The 23,333-nt window shown below is 40.4% G+C and overlaps 1 long non-coding RNA gene across 1 annotated transcript in view; it reads left to right on the top strand.

Moving 5' to 3' along the window:
• The first annotated feature begins 8,189 nt into the window (after positions 1-8,189).
• LOC122552768 overlaps positions 8,190-23,333 on the top strand; it is a 98,245-nt gene continuing 83,101 nt past the window's right edge. Inside the window, exon 1 of the long non-coding RNA XR_006312490.1 lies at positions 8,190-9,061. This is a non-coding gene — a long non-coding RNA (uncharacterized LOC122552768). The remainder of the gene's footprint in view (positions 9,062-23,333) is intronic.

Genomic DNA, 23,333 nt, shown 5'->3' with positions numbered 1-23,333 from the left:
ATGGTGACCATGAAATCATTGCTAGTTGTTAAGAAGAACCCATCTAATTCACTAATGTCCTTCAGGGAAGGCAACTACTCTCCTTACCTGTCTGGCCTACATGTGACTTCAGACACACTAGACTACATGTGACTCCAGACCCCCACTTAACTGCCTTCTGTGTAATAATAAATGCCAGCCTGGCCAGTGATGGTTATGTCTCGTGAAAAGAAAAGAAAAGGCAGAGAACAGGAATTGATAGCATCACAATCGTCAGTAGTCTAAAGCAATTGAAATGTGTTAATCATTATGCGCAATGATTCAACCTTGTAGGATGGATAAATCTATACAGTATTTGGAAAACTGATGCACTCCCTAATTCATAGGGTTAATTTCTGAGTAAAATGCAGCATGCTGAGACAATCTGAGTTACAGTTTTGATATACTTCTGTATTTTAACAATTCATGTAACAATCTGTGGACCTCTAAATGCTTGATTTTATCTTGGTTGCTTTTGAATATTCCATTAAAAAGTTTAATAATTAAACTCAGAAATCCAGTGATCAAACAGGCAAAGAATTCAGAATTTTCTTTATAGATATTTGTGTGTGTACCCTAACAGAAATCAAGGAGAGGGAGCAATATCAAGAACTTCATTTATCAAAGTTTGTGGCTTGCTCTCATCAGAACAATCCACAAGAAATGCCAATGTAAAAGGCAAACAGCCTTATTACACTGCATGAATGCCTACTGACCGGCCAGTGGACTCTGGTTGGTCTAGGTGTTGCCATGGAGAATGCACCAATTACATGTTGACTGGCAATTAGCTGCCAAGCATTATTTAATAGAAGCTACAGTATTAACATTCTAGTTGCAGTTCCTTGAAGAATGAAGGAACACTGCACCTCTTAATATAGCTCTTAACTATTTAATTAGTCTATTCACCATAGCAACACCTCTAACAATCAGAGTTCACTTACTATTAAATCAGCACCTGCTTTAGATTAGATTCCCTACAGTGTGGAAACAGGCTCGTCAGCCCGACCAGTCCACACCGACCCTCCGAAGAGTAACCCACCCAGACCCATTTCCCTCTGACTAATGCACCTAACACTGTGGGCAACTTAGCATGGCCAATCCACCTGACCTGCACATCTTTGGACTGTGGGAGGAAACTGAAGCACCCGGAGGAAACCCACGCAGACACTGGGAGAATGTGCAAACTCCACACAGGCAGTCACCCAAGGCTGGACTCAAACCTAGGACCCTGGTGCTGTGAGGCAGCAGTGCTAACCACTGAGCCACTGTGCCGCCCCAGACAGTATAAGCCTCATTTTCCTCATATAAGCCTTTACATACAGTATAAGCCTCATTTTCCCTTTATATTATTATTTCTTGTGAATTGTCCCGATGACAAAAAGTTTTGACAAAATGTGCCATTTTTCACCACAGTTTAAAAAAAAATTCACAGCTGATGCATTCTTCATTCTTTTGAATAAGTGGCAGTGGAATTTTGCCTGAAACTGTTTCACTTGTGCCTCATCTATAGATGTTGAGAAGGCCTGTTTGTTGAATATTTCCAGCATTTTCTGTTTTTGTTTCTGAAAAGTACTTCCAACTATACTTCAATTTAAGTTGGCAAAATCAAGAACAGAGGGGAAAAATTTTTTAAGGAAATCTTTGGTCAGTATCCCCAGTTGAATTCTTTCATATGATCTCACAAACATTATGAAGTCCACTTCAACTGGAAAATGTCTAGTCTAATTCTACAGTCTTAAACTGTGGTAGTCATCAGATTCCAAGGAATTCCATCTCATGGGACAGATCTGCTGAAGGACAAACCAAGAGCAAAAATAAAGAGAAATTTCCTGTTAATTTCTTTAGTAGTCAGTCTCCTTGTTTTCTTAGAAACATCATATGGTCATTTGCACATTTGCTTGGTGTAATGACTTACCCGAGTATAACAAAACATTCTTGGTGATATTGCAATGTCCCCTCCATAGACTGTCTATGCAAATATCGTCATTTCATGGCCTTTGGAGTTGGCTATCTCCAGTACAGCAATTGGGCAAGAACTGTGAAGTCATGTGGTGAAAAGTGCCAGTCACGGTTCATTCGCTGAATTGGTTGACAGCAGTGATAACCTTTTGAGGTGTGACAACACAGCAATCATACAGATGGTCAATATCATTTCTGAAAATCATCTCTTGTATTAGCACAGTCAGATAGCAGTATTTTTTACGTAAAAGCTTCACAGCAAGTAAGGTTTACAAAACAGATCTGCTTGAAATAAGCAGCTGGACTTATTTATAAAGCTGGTAGCTTTAAATTAAAAATCACACTACACCAGGTTATAGTCCAACAGGTTTATTTGGAAGCACTAGTTTTTGGAGCATCACATTTCAGCAGGTGGATTTAAATTAAACCTTTACAGCAGTAAATATGTGAGTGTTCAATGCTCATATTGAAAAAAAACAGAATATTGTCATGACCTCAAAATGAATTAGACACTCCTCTTATTTCCTTAAGAAGGTGTAAGTTGCCTTGTAAGTAGAAGCATGATCAAGCCATAATTGAAAATGTGTATGATATGACTGACAAAATTCCTGTGCAATTTAACATTCATACCTATAAGCTCCTTCCACAATTTTTGGCCATTTGTATTGCCATTACAGCTGCTGAATATTTTCTTCATCCAGTGTTGGAGGGCACACAGATCAAAACTGGAAGTGAAAAAGCTCCTGACTGACACACAATACTTAGCTTTTCTTGACAAAAATAAGTATTGCGCCTTTCATATTATTTGGAAGATCAGCTCTTTACTGGATTGCAGGTCTTATTTCTTCTGATTCCTATAATTTGTACTTTCAATGGCAAAATGCAGCTGTCAGTGTGCTCAGATTTTACTTATAATTTATTGTTAGCAATAATGACATGCATTTATGTTGATGCAGTTTTGTTTCCATGATAATAATCTCAGAACCTTTAAAGTGTCTGCTCACAGGACATGACAATGATTTACAGATTGCAGCATGCTGTTTTTAATAAGATATGACATTTGCAATTTGACTTTCCACGACTGAATGCCAAGTACTGACTGTCAAGTTCGCTGGTTAGATTAAGCTGAAGAATAATTCATTTGAACTTACTCATCTAGTCATAAAATCAAAATAAGCAAAGTACTCATTTATAATATTTAATTTTATAAAGCAATTGTTATTCACTTAATTGGAAGATATTTAGTTGATTTCTTTTCCATTTCATTCATTTGGTGCTCAGCCTTATCACAGGATAACAAATGATTAAATTTAGAAAAATTGAAATATTTTAGGAGATAAATGAATTCAATAATGTTTTGCCACGTAGCTGCTTTAAGGTTTTCAATTGTATTTTCATTTGGCGGGATTTTATCAAGGCTATAATTGTCTTTAGCTGGCAAGCATTTATTGTGAGACTAAGGGCAAGATTTTTGCCATTAAGGCAGGGAGGAAATGTCCGGAAATTTCCTGTCTCTGCTGGCCTGTTTCCCCATGGCCCTGTGTGTGCTATTTTTTTTTCCTCTCCAGGAAGAGTGGTGCTGGAAAAGTACCTGAGGAGCAGGAGAGTCGATGTTTTGAGCATAAGCATCAGGAATGTGGGAGGGGGGTTTGCCAAGGGGGCTAAGAGATGACAGTTTCATCTCCTAGATCATCCACAAACTGATCACCTCAGGGGATCTCCCACCCATAGCCTCTAGCCTCATAATTTGGGAACCCAGCATCGCCTGGTTCTACCTCTTACCCAAAATTCACACCTGACTGCCCCATCGACCCATCATCTCAGCCTGCACCTACCCCACCGGACTTATCTCCTCACACCTTGACACGGTCCTATCCCCTTTGGTCCAGGATCTCCCTATATATATTTGGGACACCACCCATGCCTTCCACCTCCTCCATAACTTTTGGTTTCCTAGTCCCCAGTGCCTCATCTTCACCATGGACACATCTATCTGCCATGACAAAGACTTCCAAGCCCTGCCTTTCTTCCTCTCCTGCCAACCCAACCAGTTTCCTTCCACTGACACTCCAAGGCCACCACTGAATCATGCCTTTTTACTCTGGAAACAGTGTGTGGAAGTGGTTCCTGAGGCAGGCTGGTTCACAGGTTTCCTTCAATTCTCTGGATTTCATCCCAGTTATATTCAAAACTGTTTAATACCTCTAGTCTTTACCCATCAAAACCCATCACATGCCATCCATTCTCCAAGTCACTTCCATACCACCTGCCTTGCTACTTCCTCTGTGCAATAAGCCATATAATAACAACAGATTTTCTTGAAATGCATTAAAAGTGACACCCATTCAAAAATCTGCATTGAGAAAACTGTTGCTTTCAGATTCTAAAATGTGTCAATCAAACAACCATTATAGCATTATAATGAACATTTGCTATACTTTGGTACTGTGTCTTTAAACTTAGGTTAAATGAAAGCTGATGTCAGGTGACCTGCTCTGTTGTCTAACTATAATTAGAAACCTGACATTGTTTTACTGGGAAGAAGATTCAACGTATTTAGACATGGAATCAATGGCAGCAACCAAAATGGTAGCAGAAGCATAAATAGAAATTGCCAGAAAAGCTCGGCAGGTCTGGCAGCATCTTTTGAGAGCAATCAGAGTCAACGTTTCAGGTCCAGTGACACTTCCTCAGAGCTCAACTCACTGTATGCTAACAGCATCTTAGATGTTCCCGGAGTCATGGCGACTTTTTGGCTTATCCAAAATGACACTTGGCAACCTCTTGGGTCCACATCTGAGGATCTAATTTCGGCATACACCCACTCACCCAAAACAACCATCTTGCCATTTGGTGCACCTTTTCCCAAAACGTATGCAGCAAATGGAAAATTTCCATAGTGGCTTCCCGGCGTGGCGTGGTGACCTCCTGGCCTAGCACTAAGGTTTCCTCGGGTGACATGGTGATCTCCTAGAGGGGCCAACTGGCCTGGCACAGCAACCTTCCGTAGTGGTATCCTGGTGTGGCATGGTGACCTCCCATAGTGGCCTGCTGGCGTAGCACAGCAGCCTCCCATAGTGGCCTCCTGCTGTGATGTGGTGACCTCCTGCAGTGGCCTCCTGGCATGGCACTGCGACCTCCCATAGTAATATTCCGGTGTGGTGTGGTGACTTCCTGGTCTGGCACACGACTTCCTGAAGTGGCATCCCGGTGTGGTGTGGTGGCCTCCTGGTCTGGCATAGTGGCCTCCCTGACTATTGTAATCTCCTTGGCCTGGCATGGCAGTGTGAAGTGATCTCCCAGCCTGATGAATCTCAAGGTGAAGCCCCGCGTGGTCTGGAGGTAGGGCTTGCTGCGGACTGGAGTTTAGCTGCCAATGTGGTTTGGGTTGGAAGACCATGAACTTTTATTTCTGCAATGAAGGACATTTTATTTCTTTATTTTCTAAGATTTTGTAACCAAAGAAGCTGTATCTTGTTACCTTTGTACTTGAGAAGGTGTTCTAAGTGCCGACATATAATCTTTTCACTGTACCCATTGGAGTATGTGGGACAATAAAGGCTAATTCTAATTCTAATTCTAATCTGCCTCAGGAATGACATTCCAAAGCCTGTACAGCATTGAGAGTGTTGGATTGTAAACAACTATTCCAAAAACCATCCATTTAATTCCAAGATGAAAGAGATTTGGGACCTCAAGAATCACTAAATAGCACTTCTACCTAGATAGTAGACATGTGATTCACATTACTGTAGGGAAGGATGCAGAAAAAGATATTGTGACAGTCAGATTTCAAGCTATCCTGGAATATCACTGAATTTGATAGACCTTGTCTTTCAGTCTGCCTGGATCAATAAGGAACATTAAAAGAATTTGCATGCCTTTTCACACAGGGATTCAGGTGGAAGTTCATGTTCTGATTGAGAAGAGCACTTTAGTAGGGATTGGCCTAGCTTGGGCTAGAGGAAACATTTCTGGCAAAAGAAAACACCACTGTGAGATCCAGTTCTAAAACTGAAAATTACCATCTGAAAATTTAAAAAAAGAACAGGAATATATCCTTGACAGTTAAGAATCCTTTAGAATAATTCGGGTGAAAATGACTTTCTATATGAAGGATACTGTAATGTATATCAAGTAAATAAGTAAACCTGGTCAATGTGTATTTTTGGTTGGGCTAAGAATGGAAAGGGAACCTTCTGTTCTGTGGTTTAAATTTTAAGTTGATTGAAAAGATTGTTTTGTTAAGTTGTCTTTAGTCATTTGTTGCAGTAAACATCTTAAAATGTGAAATTTTGATGAGACATTCTCTTAGCTATTAATTTGAAGTTTGAATATCTTTTTAAATGTTAACAGTCTCCCTGAGGACCGTAAGAATAGTATAAATAATAGAAGCTTTACTTCACTTCTGTCTTAGTCTGTGAAATAAACTTAGACATGGAAACAAACAATTCAAAGGAGGAGTAACTTACTATAAATTCATATATCAGTCATTGCATTTAGCCTGCAAAAACACACCAACATCTGAGCTAATCCTTCAGTGAATCTTGAAGCTCAGCCAGACATTCGGAATAAGGCCATCTGAAGAAACAGCTACCTGGCTATCTGCTTTTGTTATTATAGTTCACAGATTGCTTAGTTATGAATGATTGGTTGAGCTTCAAGCCTCACTAATGGATTGATTCAGGAGAAATCTGTTTTCACAGATGAAAGTATAGTGCTCACCTTGATTGATTAACAGTTATATGGGGATGTAGTAAGTTTTTTTCTTTGATCTTTTTCTTTCAATATCTATATTTTATTTGGATATGTTGATGCTATGACGTGAGGTAATGTTTCCATTATTTACATTATAAATTCTGTCAGATTGACATATATATAAGGTAGTAATAACAGCAGTTATATTTTCAAATGAGGTTTCTGACATTTTTTCCTTAAATACATAACAACACTTGCAAATTTTATTATATGGTTCAATAGTTGGTTCTATAGGCCACAATAGGTATGGAGTATACAGGGAACTATGAAAGGAAATGGGGAAATTCTGTGTCATGAAGGGGCAGGAAGATGTAGGGGGCTATGTACAGCCCATGGGGAGAATGGGGACGCTTGAGGGCATGGAAGGGTCATGGATAAGATCTATTGAACATAATTTTTGAAAGGTTCCCAAATCTAGTCTATCATTCATGCCTACCTGGTTGATCCTACCAGTAGCATATGCTTGTCTCAAAGATTAAGCCATGAATGTCTAAGTACTCACGGACAGTACAGTGAAACTGCGAATGGCTCATTAAATCAGTTATGGTTCCTTTGATCGCTCCAAATGCTACTTGGATAACTGTGGTAATTCTAGAGCTAATACATGCAAACGAGCGCTAACCCATGCGGGGAAAGAAAAAAAAGTGGTGGTACGGTGGCACAGTGGTTAGCACAGCTGTCTCACAGTGCCAGAGACCTGAGTTCAATTCCCGCCTCAGGCAACTGTCTGTGTGGAGTTTGCACATTCTCCCCGTGTCTGCGTGGGTTTCCTCCAGGTGCTCCCGTTTCTGCCCACAGTCCAAAAATGTGCAGGTTAGGTGAATTGGCCATGCTAAATTGCCCGTACTGTTAGGTGAAGGGTTAAATGTAGGGGAATGGGTCTGGGTGGGTTGCTCTTCGGAGGGTTGGTGTGGACTTGTTGGGCTGAAGGGCCTGTTTCCACACTGTAAGTAATCTAATCTAATCTATGTAAATAATCTAACCTTCTCTGAGGGGCCGAGGAAACATGAGCCCTTGAGAAGCTGGTCGCTTCTCATAAAAATTTCAGGGGAGTATGTGTTCCCCATCTGTGTAATGGAATCTACCAGGCTCACTACCTGCACCCTTATGCTGCACCAGAGGAAAATGCAAGAGTTGGGAATGGAGGGGGAATATTGGAATTGGGTCTTTCTGGCAATTTTTAAAGGCCTTTTTGTGCTGGTTCTGCAAACATCTGGCCCTCGGTCTTTAAGCATTTAAGAATGTGGAAGCAAAAGCCAGAATAATAATAGATAAGAACTAAAGCTGATAGGCAGTGAAAAAGAAAAATAACTACCTTTCTTTCAAAACAGAAGCGCTTTGATAAAATACCTTCTGATATTTTTCTTTGTACTCCTTCCACAAAGCTTGTTTTTGTTAATTATACATCAAATATTTGATTCACAAACTGACCTACTTTCTCTGTTGGGCTTCTCTGTTGTGATTAGATAACAGGAGTGATCTGGTTTTTTTTATTTTTATATCAAAAACACACAAAGTAAAACAAACTTAAAGATTATAAACCAATAATAGCTTAAACCTGTGAAGACCCTTGGTTGCCATGAAGACAATTCTATTCCATCCAAGCCAGTACTTCGTGAAAACAAAGGAAGAAAGTGGCACAAAAGGTATGGCTAATTCATATCAGCTCTGATGAACAGTCATCTAGATTTGAATTGTCAGCTTGCTTTCTCTCCACAGATGCTGCCTGGCTTGCTGTGATCTCCAGCATTTTTTGTTTTCAGCATCTGCAATAATTTGCTCTTGCAACATAATTGAAATTCTGTTCCATTTCTGATATTCCCCACTGATTATCATCTCACCCGTTTGATACGGACATGGCAGTGATAGTTTCCTTATAGCTCTACTGTACAAGTGGAGATAGCACTGAAGGAGAGAACATTTACAAAGTTGTCAGCAAGGCCCACAAGAAGAGGAATCTTCAACAGCTGCTGCACAGACTCCAGAGGGACAAGCAGAAGGTCAAGATCCACCAAGGAAGTGCAGACAAACAACCAGACCTCGCAGATACCGATTTCACTGTCATTTTCTACAGCTCCTGGAAACACAATGCAGGCACAAACTGACAATGTCCCCAGCCATCACCACTGAACTGCATCATCTGCTGGAGCAACATCAGAATGAATGGGTAGCTGTCATCATTACTGCTCCAGTGAAAATTTATGACCCAGCACATTTCAAGAAGCAACTGTGTGGCATCTGTACAAAACAGTGACCTCTTTTGACCTCTCTCCATGTGGTGGCAGCCACTTTGTCTCATTGCGCAGTTAACTTTGAATCAAAGATGGTAAGTTCTCAACTTTGTGTCCACTCCTCTGACTTGCAGACTCTAAAATGAGATGCAGGATGATCTCCCCCATATTTTATATTCTGTTTTATGTTCCTGTTCCTGTGTCCCCAGTGAACTTTCAGCTTCCTTCCATTTCCTTTATAATCGTTAATATCCCTGTTTATCCCGGTCCATGGCTTTGTGATTCACTGTGCCTTTGTTGACTTTATAATGTTCCCATGTTGAGGCCAGAATGATAGTGACCAGTGCAAACACCTCCTCCCATGCTCCCCTTCCTTCCTGTGCTCAACTAGAGCGGCACAGTGGCTTAGTCATTAGCACTGCAGCCTCACAGCACTGGGTACATGGGTTCAATTCCACCTTGGGTGACTGTCTGTGTGAAGTTTGCACATTCTCCTCGTATCTGCATGTGTTTCCTCCGGGTGTTCCGTTTTCTTTCCACAGTCCGAAGATGTGCAGGTTAGGTGGATTGGCAACACGAAATGTAGGGCCACAGGGATAGGGTGAGTCTGGCTTGGGATGACCTTTGGAGGGTTAGTGTAGACTCAATGGGCCAAAGGACACTGTAGAGATTCTATGAGTCCTGCCGTTCTATCCTTAATTGCCCACTTTCACTGTAATCATTTCCTCAATTACCCAGTGCAATAAAATCCAATCTCAGACCTGAGTTTCCTATTTACCTCAGGGCTCTGTGAACTGCCACCAATTAGCCTCCTGAGCATCAATGACTGATTCCACAGGACTGAGTGCAATTCACCTCTTGGACTGTTTGGAAGACATGTCTACTGGTCTGCTCCTTGGGCTGTTATGTCTACAGAACCCAAATGATCAACTCATAATCTCTAGACTGTGCAGGACTGTCCATGGTTCAACTGACAGACTGCATGTTGATGGATTCCCAGATTTGGTAAGACCAAGTAGCTGATTGATTGTGGCCTAATCCATAAACTGTAATCAGACAAGACCCTGGCCAGTCTGTGGTGGCACTCCCTAACTGATTATAGCCCTCCTGACCCCACTAAGGGCTTTTTCCCTTTGACTTTCAGATGTAGCCATTGGCTGAAGCACATGCTGTATGTTTGCTGTGCACTTTGCTGGCATGTACTGCAGCAGTGACATTAACGCAGCATGGTGCCACACAGTGACATGTCCATTCCCTTGACTGTTCAGTGCTTTGATATGTCTCTCTCTCTCTCCCTTTGTGCTGAAAACTAATACAAGACACAGAGACTGACAGCCCTGTATGTTAACATTGAAGAGCCTGTTCCCTGAGAAACAATGCAAGTCACATAGACTGGTAGCCTTGAAGTAAGCATAAAGTAAGTGAGCATTAATAAAGTAAGTTAAGAACTAGTAAGATCCATCCATGCAGATGTATGGCATGACAAACATATACCTGAGGGGAAAGTGACCTGGTGGGAGAATATACCTGAGTTCCACAGTGAAGGCCTGAAAGGCTAAAGTGATTTCTGAGTTAGTCTGAAAGCAGCCTTATTAATGTGGTGAGACTGATGTTTTGGGGATGCTGACATAGACTGAGTCTATGGAGTATGCAGGAATGTTGTGGTGAAAACAGTCGTCCGATGGCCTGGACAAAACAAAAAGACAATCTCCTACAGCCAGGTGAACCACTTTGACTTTCACGTCAAGAATTGATGCTGTCTACTTTCTCCAGGAAGGAGCGGAGAATTCAGAGCTGCATAGCAATGAAGAGATAGCTTATAATTAGATGCAAATGCATGGAAGGTAGTCACCTTTAATTAGCCAGATTCAAAACTCACAGTTTAAGCCTTAACAGGAAAATCAGAACTTTTTCTCCAATTTGGGAATCTGCCTTTTTTCAACTTCATCGTATTTTCCCAACTTTCTCGCCCATGATTGAAAGAATCAGAAAAATCCACCCATAGATCCTGAACCCAAGAGCAGTTAGCAAGAGTCAGCCACATATTTCTGAGGTTAACTTCTGCAAAACTTTTACGATCTCCATAATGGTTTGACTTAGTGCATTAGATATTACTCTGCTTCATTGCCATGGGAGAGGACATGGCAGTGAGCAATGCCAGAAGGACATTGCACAAGTAGAAATAAGAAAGGCCCCTAGTGGGAGGCTAAAAGATTGAATCAACTCAGACTTTTTATAATTTGGCAAATGGCCAGTCACATAGCAATATTAGCAGATACTAGCGAGCATCTCACATAGCTACCTATCCCATTGGCTAGTTTAATTGCATTTTGCACTGGTACCTTTAGAAAGGTTCAACAACTGTTGAATGTTACAGTGTTAACACATTTTTATTTAAGACAAAGCAAGATAAATTCTGAGCTATGGTAATGCAGTTGTCAGATTGTTGAAGAAGCTAGAACCCTGATATCTGCCACAAAGAGCCTTGTCATAAAAGATATGCAATAGAATATTTCTCAAGGCTCCTGGTATTCAGCTAGCAGTAGCTTAGTGAAAGCATGGTTTAATACATTAAACAGCTTATTGACAGTGGAGTAGAAAGTAACTCCAGATAATAGTTAAAGTTGACACTGTGCTGAAATGCTCAGGGATTTTTTTTTTTTAGATAGATTAGATACCCTACAGTGTAGAAACAGGCCCTTCGTCTCAACCAGTCCACACCGACCCTCCGAAGAGTAACCCACCCAGACCCATTTCCCTCTGACTAATGAACCTAACACTATAGGGCAATTTAGCATGGCCAATTCACCTGAACTGCACATCTTTGGATTGTGGGAGGTAACCGGAGCACCTGGAGGAACCCCACGCAGACACGGGGAGAATGTGCAAACTCCACACAGACAGTTGCCCGAGACTGGAATCGAACCTAGGTCTGTGGCACTGTGAGGCAGCAGTGCTAACCACTGAGCCATGGTGCCGCCCATGCTGCACCATCAGAGGTGCCACCCTCTGGGTCATACATTGAAGTGAGTCTCCAATTTCTTTCTTGAGGTTGTTATTAAAGTTGCTGTTGTATTGTGTCTCACAGATAGAGAGATGCTGTTGATATCATCACTGTGTAATAGTTTGTGACCTGAGGGTATAAAGGTCTCAGACTTCACCTTAAATTGGGACTAGAAGCATGTTGCTCTTTATAATTCAATATCTTAACGTTACCCAGACCTGTGCCTGTGAGTGTAATATTTGTATGTATTCGTGAGCAATAATAACTGTCTGTTGGATGTTTCAATACCATGTTACCCCTATCCTAGTTTCTTATGATACAAGGGATAACATAAACATTGCCACAACAAGTAACGATGCCCTGCTGGAGGCAAAACACACATCAGATGCTATAACACGCATAGAAAGCTCCCACCCCTTGATGCTCAGGTCAACATTTCTTCTTCAAGCAACATTAACAAAAAATAGAATAACTTCCTATTCCTCAGATTGCTTTCTGCAAAACGTTTTGGCATGAAAACCATCTGCAGCCTTTACCTTTATAGGAGTTTCCATATTTCATGTTGGTGAACATAAAATAATCAGAAACAATGAAACACTAAATAAATATGTTTCCTTTTATGTCTGTAGAAGGTCCAATCAATTGTCTTACATTAATTGACAAATATTATGAGAATTAATACCTGAATATAGTTACGGCTTGCTTCCAGTATTTAAGAACAGAAGAACAACAACTTTATAAACAGGAAATGGTCCAACATGTTCATTGCTTTTTCCCAGATCACAGCATCTGTTTTCATAAATTGCTCAATCCCTTCTCTTTACAAAAATACACTAATTATTTCCTGATTAGCCATCAATGATAACCTACTGTGCAAATTAATTCCTGTGATAGTTTATACGACAGACTTCATCTTGCTGCTTTCCAATTTTTAATTTGTTCTCCAGTATTTGACTTCTTTACCTAACAGTTTGTCAGGAACTACTCCATCTTTGTAATCTTGAAAAACTGGTTTGATCAACTGCAAGGTGATGGTTAAAAACAGGAAGCTTTATTCCAATAAGTTCTGCCAATTTGCCCTATACTCTGACCAATAGTGAAATATGTTGTTTTCTGGTACTCTGGTGAGAGTCTACTTAAGATAATGGATGTTGAGATAACCGGGAGAAATGCATTTGCATCCAATGATTTTTAGGTAATATTCCAGGCAATAGCAAGGTTACAGTTTTGCTAGTCCATATCCTTATTGTCTGTTTTACATTGCATGATTCAGATATTTCAGCTAAAAAATGCTGTCAAACAATGCTCTGAGATTGTTGTTGACTGTTCTGGCTCAAGGTTGTGGGTCGTATCTGTCATTGGTTTAGGTTTGCTCTCTTGTTTCGTGATAAAGCACATTTCCAGGATAAAGTTGCATGAAACACCTGGAGCGAAGGTAATCTTGGATACTTTGCTGGGTTTGTATTGTGAAACACGCCAATCAGTCAGTGCTTTGTTTGTCATCTTCTGGGTCTGATCTATTGAGACCCAAATATCCTGTGTGTTATGATTGTGTTTCTCCTGTAAATATTCTCTTTGTGTGTCTTAAATGGGTGATTAAGCAAAGTTGCAGTAAATAGTCTTCCACCCAATTTTCTCATCACGTGACATATTCAGTCATTGCAAAAGAGCAAAATCTACCATCTTCAAGAGTAATACAGAATATGCTGCTCTGCCTGATTGTGACAGTAGTTATGCATCAATGAGGTACAAGCCTTGCCCTGAAGAAAATTGCATGTTAGTTTCAGTTGTGGCCATCAGTGGATGAATGTTATAATCACGCCCATCCAGGTAAATTACAATCTTTGCATTCATTAACTAAGTGTGTAGTAGACCCTTGGAATATGGATCGCACTTGCTCATAATGAGAACCTATGCATGGAGTCTTTAAAGACGAGGGAGCTGTTGCACTGGTTCTCGCAAATCTGGGAACTCTCCCATTTGCACTGCCTGGTAAGAGTTTTGTAGATTGATAATCATTTGATAGGTTGATAATCTATTCGGCCACATTAGGACGTAACCCCTGTGGCCATGAAGTCCTGGGGTGGGATTCGAAGCTACGTATTCTGGCTCAGCAGAAAGAATAATCCCATTGCTTCACAAGCATTGATGAACATGTTGCAGATAAACTGTTCACTAAGGAGCTCAAATAATAGGAACAAAAAAGTTTAAGTATTTGGAAGAGCAAGAGTTATACCATGTAGAAGTGAACTTGTGCTCAATAGCATTCCTATAGTTACTGCTAAAGGTTTGCAAATTGTTACACCTGAGCCTTTTCTTTCCTCAGAAGCAAAAATAGGGTGCAGTTTAAAGTTGTGTTTGATAAAACTAATGAAAGAAAAGCAGCGACTGTGATACATATGTCTGGAATACTCTTTTGTAACTTGCTGCAACTACAGCCAAGTAAAATAAATCTTAAAGAAAGATGGTTTTTCGCAGATCATGCTACTACCTTGTGTCTATTTATGGTGTTCAGTGACAATGCTCTTTAATGTCTTCAAGTGCATTTAGGGTCTTATTGTGCCTAACATTTATTGTCATGTGTAGGCCTGTATTAGACGCTCTACAGGTCTTAAACTTTTTACATCTGTTAATACATATTGACCACATAAGGTGCATTTGCAGTTGTGGATCTGACCATTATATGTCATATAATATCTTAGTTTCATAACATCTTCAGCAATAACATAAACTAGGAAATGTTTATGTGTGTGTTCATGCATCAAGCATGATTCTAGTGGTATATGTATATATGCACAGTATTTGGAACAAGATGACATGAACTATAATCCCACTATCCTTCATTTTTAGAGATTTTGGTGAAGCCTCAAGGTGCTTTATGTACAATAGAATGCAGTAAGTAAAGAAGTCCTCATTTGGCAACCTCCTATTTGACTAAATGCCCTCCTGCCACCAAGCGTCATTAAAGAGGAGGGAATTAGATTCTGTCCACTGTATACAAATCTGCTAGTCAAACATTCATTTAAATAAAATATATGTGTTGCTACATTGGATTTACACAAAAATAGGAACTTTATTGCTAGTTTAAGCAGGTTATGATCAAATTCTTCTCAAAAAGGCAAGCTATCCTATATTATCCATTCATAATCATTTCAGCTGTGAAAAGTTCTGGTTGCATGCTTTGAAAGATTCTTTGTTGCTAAGAATGTCATACTTGCAATTGTTGAAGGTGAAATGCTGATTTGATTCCAATTTACATCATTTTCTTTTGTACAGTCTCAAAGGCGTAATCTTCATGGAGCAGTGAGTATGAAAGCCGTATTTTTGAATTATCGGAAAAGGAACTGAGCAGATTAAGTATTTTCTTTCTGCAGCAAGTAACCCAAGTGATGCTAGCACATAAATTTCAATGTGTATGCATTGGCCTAATAGCTCTTGTGTATTGTGATGATCATCTTTGTCAGATTACAGCAGGTGGTTAGTCAATCAGAGACTGAATTGGCCTTTGTTTGCTTCCAAACCTGTGCAGCAGCCAAAAAGAAACCAGACAGACATTTCAGTGACTGTGATGGGAATAAGACAAGGGCCTTGTTAGTTTTTCTCTTGCCAATGCTTGTGACTGCAAAAAAAAGGGACAGCCAACCAATCATTCAGTGATTGTTCTTGTTTATAATGACACTGAGGAACCCTGCGGCAATAACACATTCTTAATGAGCTGTAACATTATACAAAACATTAATTCATTATTTTTCGATTCCAGTACGTACACATGTTACTGTCATTGTATGACAATTCACACCACTGATCGCTTTTTGGCATTCATAATCAGTCAGCAACACCCTCAAAGCCTTTTAGTTGGAAGAAACTAAAACCTTCACTGTTCCACCACTATAATTTTTAAAAAAGATTAAATTCTAAGTATTTCTTATCTTTTGTATTTATTTGTACAAGATGAAAGAGCAATATATTGTCAAACCTGCCATTCCTGAAATGCTTATTCAGGTGGATATAAAGTACCCTTAACACTTACATGACGAAGAACAACTGCAAGATCTTCACCCAAGCAGCATCACTGAAAACAGTGGCTGAAATTTCCCAATCCTGTTGGGTAGGATTAGAGGCTGGGAAAATGGTAGGGAGACATCAGGGTGTAGCCACAAATGGATGTGTTTCCACTTCCAGGGAGCATTTCCAGGGGCTGGCTGGGAAGTGGATTGGCTGCCTGCCCCAATTAGGAAGGACTGTAGCCTGTCAGCCATTTTGCTGGTGGTGGAGTGGCTCCCTCTGCCACAACAGAGACTGACAGTTCAAAGGAGGAGGTCTCCCTGCAGCAGGCCCAGCATCCTGGTGCTGGGGCCTTCATATCACAAAGTGGGTCCTGCAATTAATGGAGGGAACACAGTCATTGAAGGGATATGTTAAGTGGCTGGGTTCCCCTCCCATCAGACCAGTGGAGGAGCCTCCTTGTTGAGGTGACCTTATATTCCACGATCTGCCACAGCAACTGTGACTTAAAGTTTCCAGAGCAAGTAATAGGACAGAGAGTATGGAAAGACTCGGGAATCAAACATCAGTCTCAGCAGATAAAGGGATAACTATGAGAAGTGGGGCTGTCAGTATGGGACTTTGTTGTACTAACATTCATGCACTATACAAAGCAAAGTAAATGAGCTTTTGGCTCAGATTTAAATTGGCAGGTATGATGTTGTGGGTATCACAGAGTCATGACTACAAGGGCTGGGAACTAAATATCTAAAGATACATGTTCTATCAAAAGGACAGGCAGGTGGGCAGAGGGAACAGGCTTGCCTTATTAATAAGAAATGAAATTAAAATGATAACAAGAATTGATATAGAGTCAGAAGGCATAAGGGGAGAAAAGACCCTGATGGGATTTATGTACAGGCCTCCCAGTGGTAGTCAGGATGTGGGGAAGAAATTAAATCAGTAGTTAGAAAAGGAATTTAAGAAAGGCACTTTTACAATAATCATGGGGGCTTCAATATGCAGGTGGACTGGGAAAATCAGGTTGACAGTGGATCTCAAGAAAAAGAATTTGTAGAATGTCTACAAGATGGTTTATTGGAATGGCTTGTGGAGAGCTCAATAGGGAACAGACAATTCTGGATTTGCTGATGTGTACTGAGGCAGACTTGATTAGGGAACTTAAGGTGTAGGAACCCCAAGGGTGCAGTGATCATAATATGATAGAATTCACCCTATTCTTTGAGACGGAGAAGCTGGAATCAGTTGTAATGGTATTATAGTTGAGTAAAGGTAACTACAAAGATATGAGGGAGGAGTTGGCCAGAATTGATTGAAGAGGAACCCTAGCAGGAAAGATGGTGAAACAGTAATGGCAGGAGGTTCTGGGGATAATTTGGGAGGCACAGCAGAAATTCCTTCCAAGGAAGAAGAAACATAGCAATGGGGAGACGAGGTAACTATGGCTGATAAAGGAAGTTAGGGACAGCATAAAAGCAAAAGAAAAGCAGACAACGTGTGAAGATCAGTGGAAAGCCAATGGACTGGGGACTTAAACAAAAACAGTAGAGGATAAGTAAAAAAGCAGTGGAGATGGGGGAGGGCCGTGGTAGTGGTGGAAATAGAAGGTGAAATATGAGGGTAAGCCAGCTAGTAATATAAAGGAAGATTGCAAGAGTTTTTTTTTAGATATATAAACAGAGAGCCAACAGTGGACATCAGACCATTTGAAAATGAGGTTGGACAAGTAGTTGCAGGGAATGAAAAAATGTGGCAGAACGGAATAGTTACTTTGCATCAATTTTCACAATGAAAGAACTTACCAGAGCTTCAAGATGGTCAGGGGCAGAGGTGTGTATAGTGGCCATTACAAAGGAGAAGGTTCTGGGGGAGCTGAAAGGTCTGAAGGTGAATAATTCACCTGTAACAGATGAATTACACCCTAGAGTTCTGAAGGACATAGCTGAAGAGATTGTAAAGGCATTAATGGTGATCTTTCAAGCATTTTTAGAGTCAGGGAGGGTATCAGAACACTGGAAAATGGCTAATCTAACTTCTCTGTTTAAGTAAGGAGGGAGGTAGAAAACAGGAACTGATAGATTGGTGAGCCTGACTCGGTTGTTGGTAAAATTTTAGAGTCCATTATTAAGGATCAGATTGCGTAGTACTTGGAAGTGCATATAAAATAGAGCTGAGTCAACATGGCTTCATCAAGGGGAGGTCATTCCTGTCAAGTCTGTTAGAATCCTTTGTTTGGATTTCTTGAAGACCTTTGACAAGGTACTGCATTGGAGGCTGCGAAAGAAAATAAGGGGTAAGGTTCTGACATAGGTAGAGGATTGGCTGACTGGCAGAAAGCAAAGAGTGGGGATAAAAGGGCATTTTTAGGATGGCAACCAGTGACTAGTGAAGTTCTGCAGGGGCCAGTGTTGGGACCACAATGATTCATGTTCTATATTAACAACCTGGACAAAGGAACTGAGGCACTGTTGCAGATGGCGCATAGATAGGTGGAGGGACAGGTAGTGTTGCGTAAGTGGGGAGGCTGCAGAAGGACTTGGACAGGTTAAGAGAATGGGCAAAGAAGAGGCAGGTGGAATGCAATGTGGAAAAATGTGAGTTTGTGCGCTGTGATAGGAAGAATAGAGGTATTGACTATTGTCTAAATGGGAAAAACCTTCAGAAATCTGAAGCACAAACGGACTTGGGGGTCCAAGTTCAGGATTCTCTTAAGGTTAACATGCAGGTTCAGTTGGCAGTTGGGAAGGCAAATGTAATGTTAGCATTTATTTCAAGAAGGCTAGAATATAAGAACAGAGATGTACTACTGAGGATGTAGAAGACTCTGGTCAGACCCCATTTGGAAGATTGTGAGCAGTTTTGAACCCTGTATTCAAGGAAGGATGTGCTAGCGTTGGAGGGGGTCCAGAGGAGGTTTACAAGAATAGTCCCGGGGATGAAGGACTTGTCACATGTGGAATGGTTGAGGACTCTCAGTCTGTACTCGATATACTTCAGAAAGATGAGGGGAAATCACAATAAAACTTACAGAATACTGAGAGGCATGGATAGAATGAACATGGAGAAGATGCTTCCACATAGTAAAAGAGACAAGGACCTGAGCACTCAGCCTCAGAGTGAAGGAATGACCCATTACAACTGAGATGCGGAGTAATTTCTATAGCCAGATGGTGGGGAGTCTGTGGAACCTATTGCCGCAGAAGGCTGTGGAGGCCAAATCATTGAGAGTTTTTAAGACAGAAATGGATAGGTTCTTGATTTGTAAGAGAATCAAGGGTTATAAGGAGAAGGCAGGGGAATATGGTTGAGAAACATATCAGCCATGATCGAATGACACAGCAGACTCAATGGCCGAATGACCTAATTCTGCTCCTATGTCTTATGGTCTTATGGTTGTGTGTGAAGTGTTCAGAATCATCTTAGATAGTGATAATTCCTTATAAAAATGAAGGTAATTTCTTTCTTCCTTCTGTTTCTGTTTATGTTTTCTCTGCTCTTCTGAAAAAGGGTTCAACTTCCTAGCATGGTATCTAGGAAATAGTTCCACAGGCATGAGTAGTATTTGCTCAAATTTGCCATTCACATGCATGAACACTGGAAACTATCAACTGCTGTCTCTCTATAGAGGACATCACAGCATATTCTACCCTGTTCCCATTTGCACTTGCCAATTAAACTCACAATTGCTGTTCTGGATTTGGTCATTTTAGAACACATACAGGGGTTAAATTCTGAAATGGTACATAAGACTTTGCAATAGATTGAAGGACACAAATTGTGATGTGGTACTGCTGATGTGAAGGCTCACGAGTTGCAGGCATGGAGCACAGAATCAAGGTCGCAACCTCGCACCAGTATCTCCAGCCTAAGTTACATCGAATGATCCTCTGTCTGTCTCAAGCTTTCCCATGATAGCTTACCAACTAAGCCACACTACAGAAACAACTTTTCATGTTAATCATATTTTCACGTAAAGATTGAAAGGCAGCAGTTTGAATTACAGAGTACGTAAGAGTTTCTTTCTGATATCAGTGTAAAAGATTGGTTTCTATCTTATCGCATTTATCCAAATACATAACCTAGCATTTGATATAAATGGGAATAAGATTTTATATTGCTATACCCCAACAAATCTTTAAATGTAGTAGCTGCCAATCTAGTCTAATTACAGATAGGTTCCAACTTCTGTTTTTAGATAGTGTGAGGTGGTCTGTGTTTTTAACTTCAACACATTAAATTGCAGCAGGGAGGGATTTTGTACCTGCAGGTGGTTTCCCAATAATTCTTTATATAATTCTGTGTTATGATTCAATAATAATTTCCCAATACTTTGAACACAGCAAAATAAATAAATAAATAAATAAGTGGGATCTTGGCGAACGCAAAGTGGAATCAGTGGCTAGTTTTTGAATTAAATAGCCTTCAGTGAAGACTATAGTAGGAGAGCAGATTGTACAATAGAAATTTTACTCATGTTACTGACTGATGGGTGTCACTCATGTGAAGTGAAGAATATCATTGGTAGATTGAAGGATCCATAATTAATATAGTTTGCTTCAAGAATAAGATTATTGGAAGGAATCATATCAAACTGGCATAGAAATGAGTTTAGGCTTGTTGTCAGGCTCCAGCTCAATGTTGCAGAGGCACCATGCCCACATAAAGTGCCCCACAATCAATGGAAATGATTCCTTGGATGTCATCTAAATAATATGGATAAGCTGCCATGCTGGTCTCAAATCCACAAGCCACATATCCAATGGGGTCACCACTCTCAGGCTTTGCTATCACTAGCCCTCAATTAGGGAGGGTTTGAGGAGGCTCGAGAGCTGATGTGACTCCTGTACAGTTAAGAATGGAACCCTGAGCTAGGCTATCATCAGGTCTCTTTGTGTTTGGACCTGAAAGGGAGGCCAAATTAATTGCTATCCCTAGGAGACAAGAAGATCGACATGTTTTTCAGTTGTTTAACTAAATGGTGTATCATGAACTCAACTTTATATATGTTGGCTTATAAACAGCTAAATTTCATCACCCCAAAGCAGTTTACTTTGATTGACAAATGAAAAAAATGCTGTCCATAACACTTATTAGTATGACCTTAAAAACATTGAACCTTAAGAAGATGAATGAAATGTGGCATTTGAGTGAAACCTGTACAAACCCAAACTGCTTTAAACCCTTCACCCAGTACCACAGTGACTCACGTTTTAGATCATTTTTTGAAATTTGTTTTATGTAACACTGGATCATGCCTATTTGTAGTACAGATACATCTAATTAGGCAGCTTATTATTCTATTTGGTGCATCATAATTACATTGTACAGTTGATTTACACCAAAATGGTGCTCCCAGCTGAGTACAATAAAATCAGCAGAAGAAGATCTAGCCTCATGTTTTTTCTGTTTTTTTGAATCTATTACTTGTCTTCCTCAAAGTAGAATTTTATGAATTATACACATTCTTAACAATACTGTCAATGGTTCCCTTACGTTAATATTTAGGACATTTAGGAGAATGTTTGGATGACGAAAGGTAAATTCTGTCTTACTTCCCATGACTTTTAAGTAAGTGCCTCCCCAGTTTATCCTTATCAGCATAACAAGGGTTATTAAATCTGTCATGGCCCTGAGTGTCTCTCTTTAACCGTGCTCTATTCTTTAAGTTTACAACTGACCTCAGAGTTTTTTATTATTTTGACTCTAGCCATTTGTGCACCACTTCCTCACTTCGCTGAACATTGGAGGTCATACCCCCAGCTGTCTAGGCCACACACACACACACACACAGCAGAATTGCTGCTTCCCAGAGAGCTGTTGGACAACCTAATGTGAGTAGTTGTGTATATTGTTCAACAGCTACAATGCAAATGATAGCTGTAGTTGGCAATACACCAGGGAGAGGCTCAGTGAGTGATAACAGGATGGAGGCCATGGGTAAAGGTTTACAACAGAGTGGACAGAGGCAGTGGGCAGCAAGGGCAAGACAGTCGGTGTCACTGTGCTCCCACTTCCCAACTTCAGGCCTCTTAATCAGACACTGAGAGCCTTTGAAATGTTGTCCTCCACCAGCAATCCTTGCCGCCTGGCTGTAAGCAATCCTGACACTGTTTGCTTTTTCAAGATTGTTGCATGTGAGGCCCTGGACTACTTTTAGTCAAATACCAGTAATGTGGAAGGAAGCCCTTAGTTACGCATTAATTGTCCATTTAAGGCCCTCAGTTGGCATTGGGGTGCGAAGATTAATGTGATATCGTCCCAACAAGATATTTTGCCTCATACTTATGTTTCTCCAAAACATAACACTGGGTATGGATACCATGACATTGGGAAATCCAACAGATTTTACTACAGCTAACTGTTATGTACAAATATTATCAGGCAAGGTTACAGTAGGGGTACATGTTTTCAACTGGGTTTTATGCTTCTAGTGATCTAGGATTAAGATAGAGTATGAGAGCTTTACAACATCAGGTGACATGCTATAGTACAATGATGACATCATTAGCACACCTCTTCACAGTATACTGATGTATTGACTATGAGACAGAACACATCTCCCTGTTTCCCAAAGATAAAAACTTACACCAAACAACTATAATTGGTTTTACATAGGCATGAGTTGACAATTAAATAATTATGCAAACACAAGAAAGAGTTTGCAAGGCAAACATTTCAGTCATAATGATGGAGAAATTCCAAAGTATTTGCGGAGATATTAATGATTTGGAGATGCCAACGTTGTACTGGGGTGTACAAAGTTAAAAATCACACAAAACTAGGTTATAGTCTAACAGATTTAATTGGAAGCACTAGTTTCTGGAGCGCTGCTCCTTCATCAGGTGGTTGTCTGATGAAGGAGCAGTGCTCTGAAAGCTATAGTGCTTCCAGTTAAACCAGTTGGACTATAACCTGGTGTTGTGTGATTTTTAACGGAGGTATTAAATTTTTATTTCCAATATGTCTTCTTTTTAAGAGGGACATATTGCTGAAAGATGATTGCAAATGTAAATTCAGTGGCTGTCTGGAGTGAGAGAACCTGGAACATCACAACTGGTGAGGTATCAAGGAAGTTTCGAAGAGATGGACGTAAAAGGGAGAAATGCATACTGAATGGTAATCCCTTGGGAGTTGTTTCAAATTATGAATATGATGGGAGGTAAGACTGCAGTCTAGATGAGAGGCATTTCTGTGTCTTCTCTGCAAGAACAGGGGTTAAGAGTGAGTTCAACCCGGATCTGTGTGTGATAGGGGAAGAAGGTGTGGCAGAGAGCTGAAGTATTTGATTGTGCCAGTTGGCTGAGATAGATGTGTGTGTTAGATGTGGGTTCAAGTGCTAGTGTGTTGTGAAAGTCACA

This window comes from Chiloscyllium plagiosum, chromosome 9 (assembly GCF_004010195.1).
Source record: "Chiloscyllium plagiosum isolate BGI_BamShark_2017 chromosome 9, ASM401019v2, whole genome shotgun sequence".
In the NCBI taxonomy this organism is placed as follows: Eukaryota; Metazoa; Chordata; class Chondrichthyes; order Orectolobiformes; family Hemiscylliidae; genus Chiloscyllium; species Chiloscyllium plagiosum.
The sequence above is the reverse complement of the archived record's forward strand: the minus strand, read 5'-3'. Positions and strand labels throughout refer to the sequence as shown.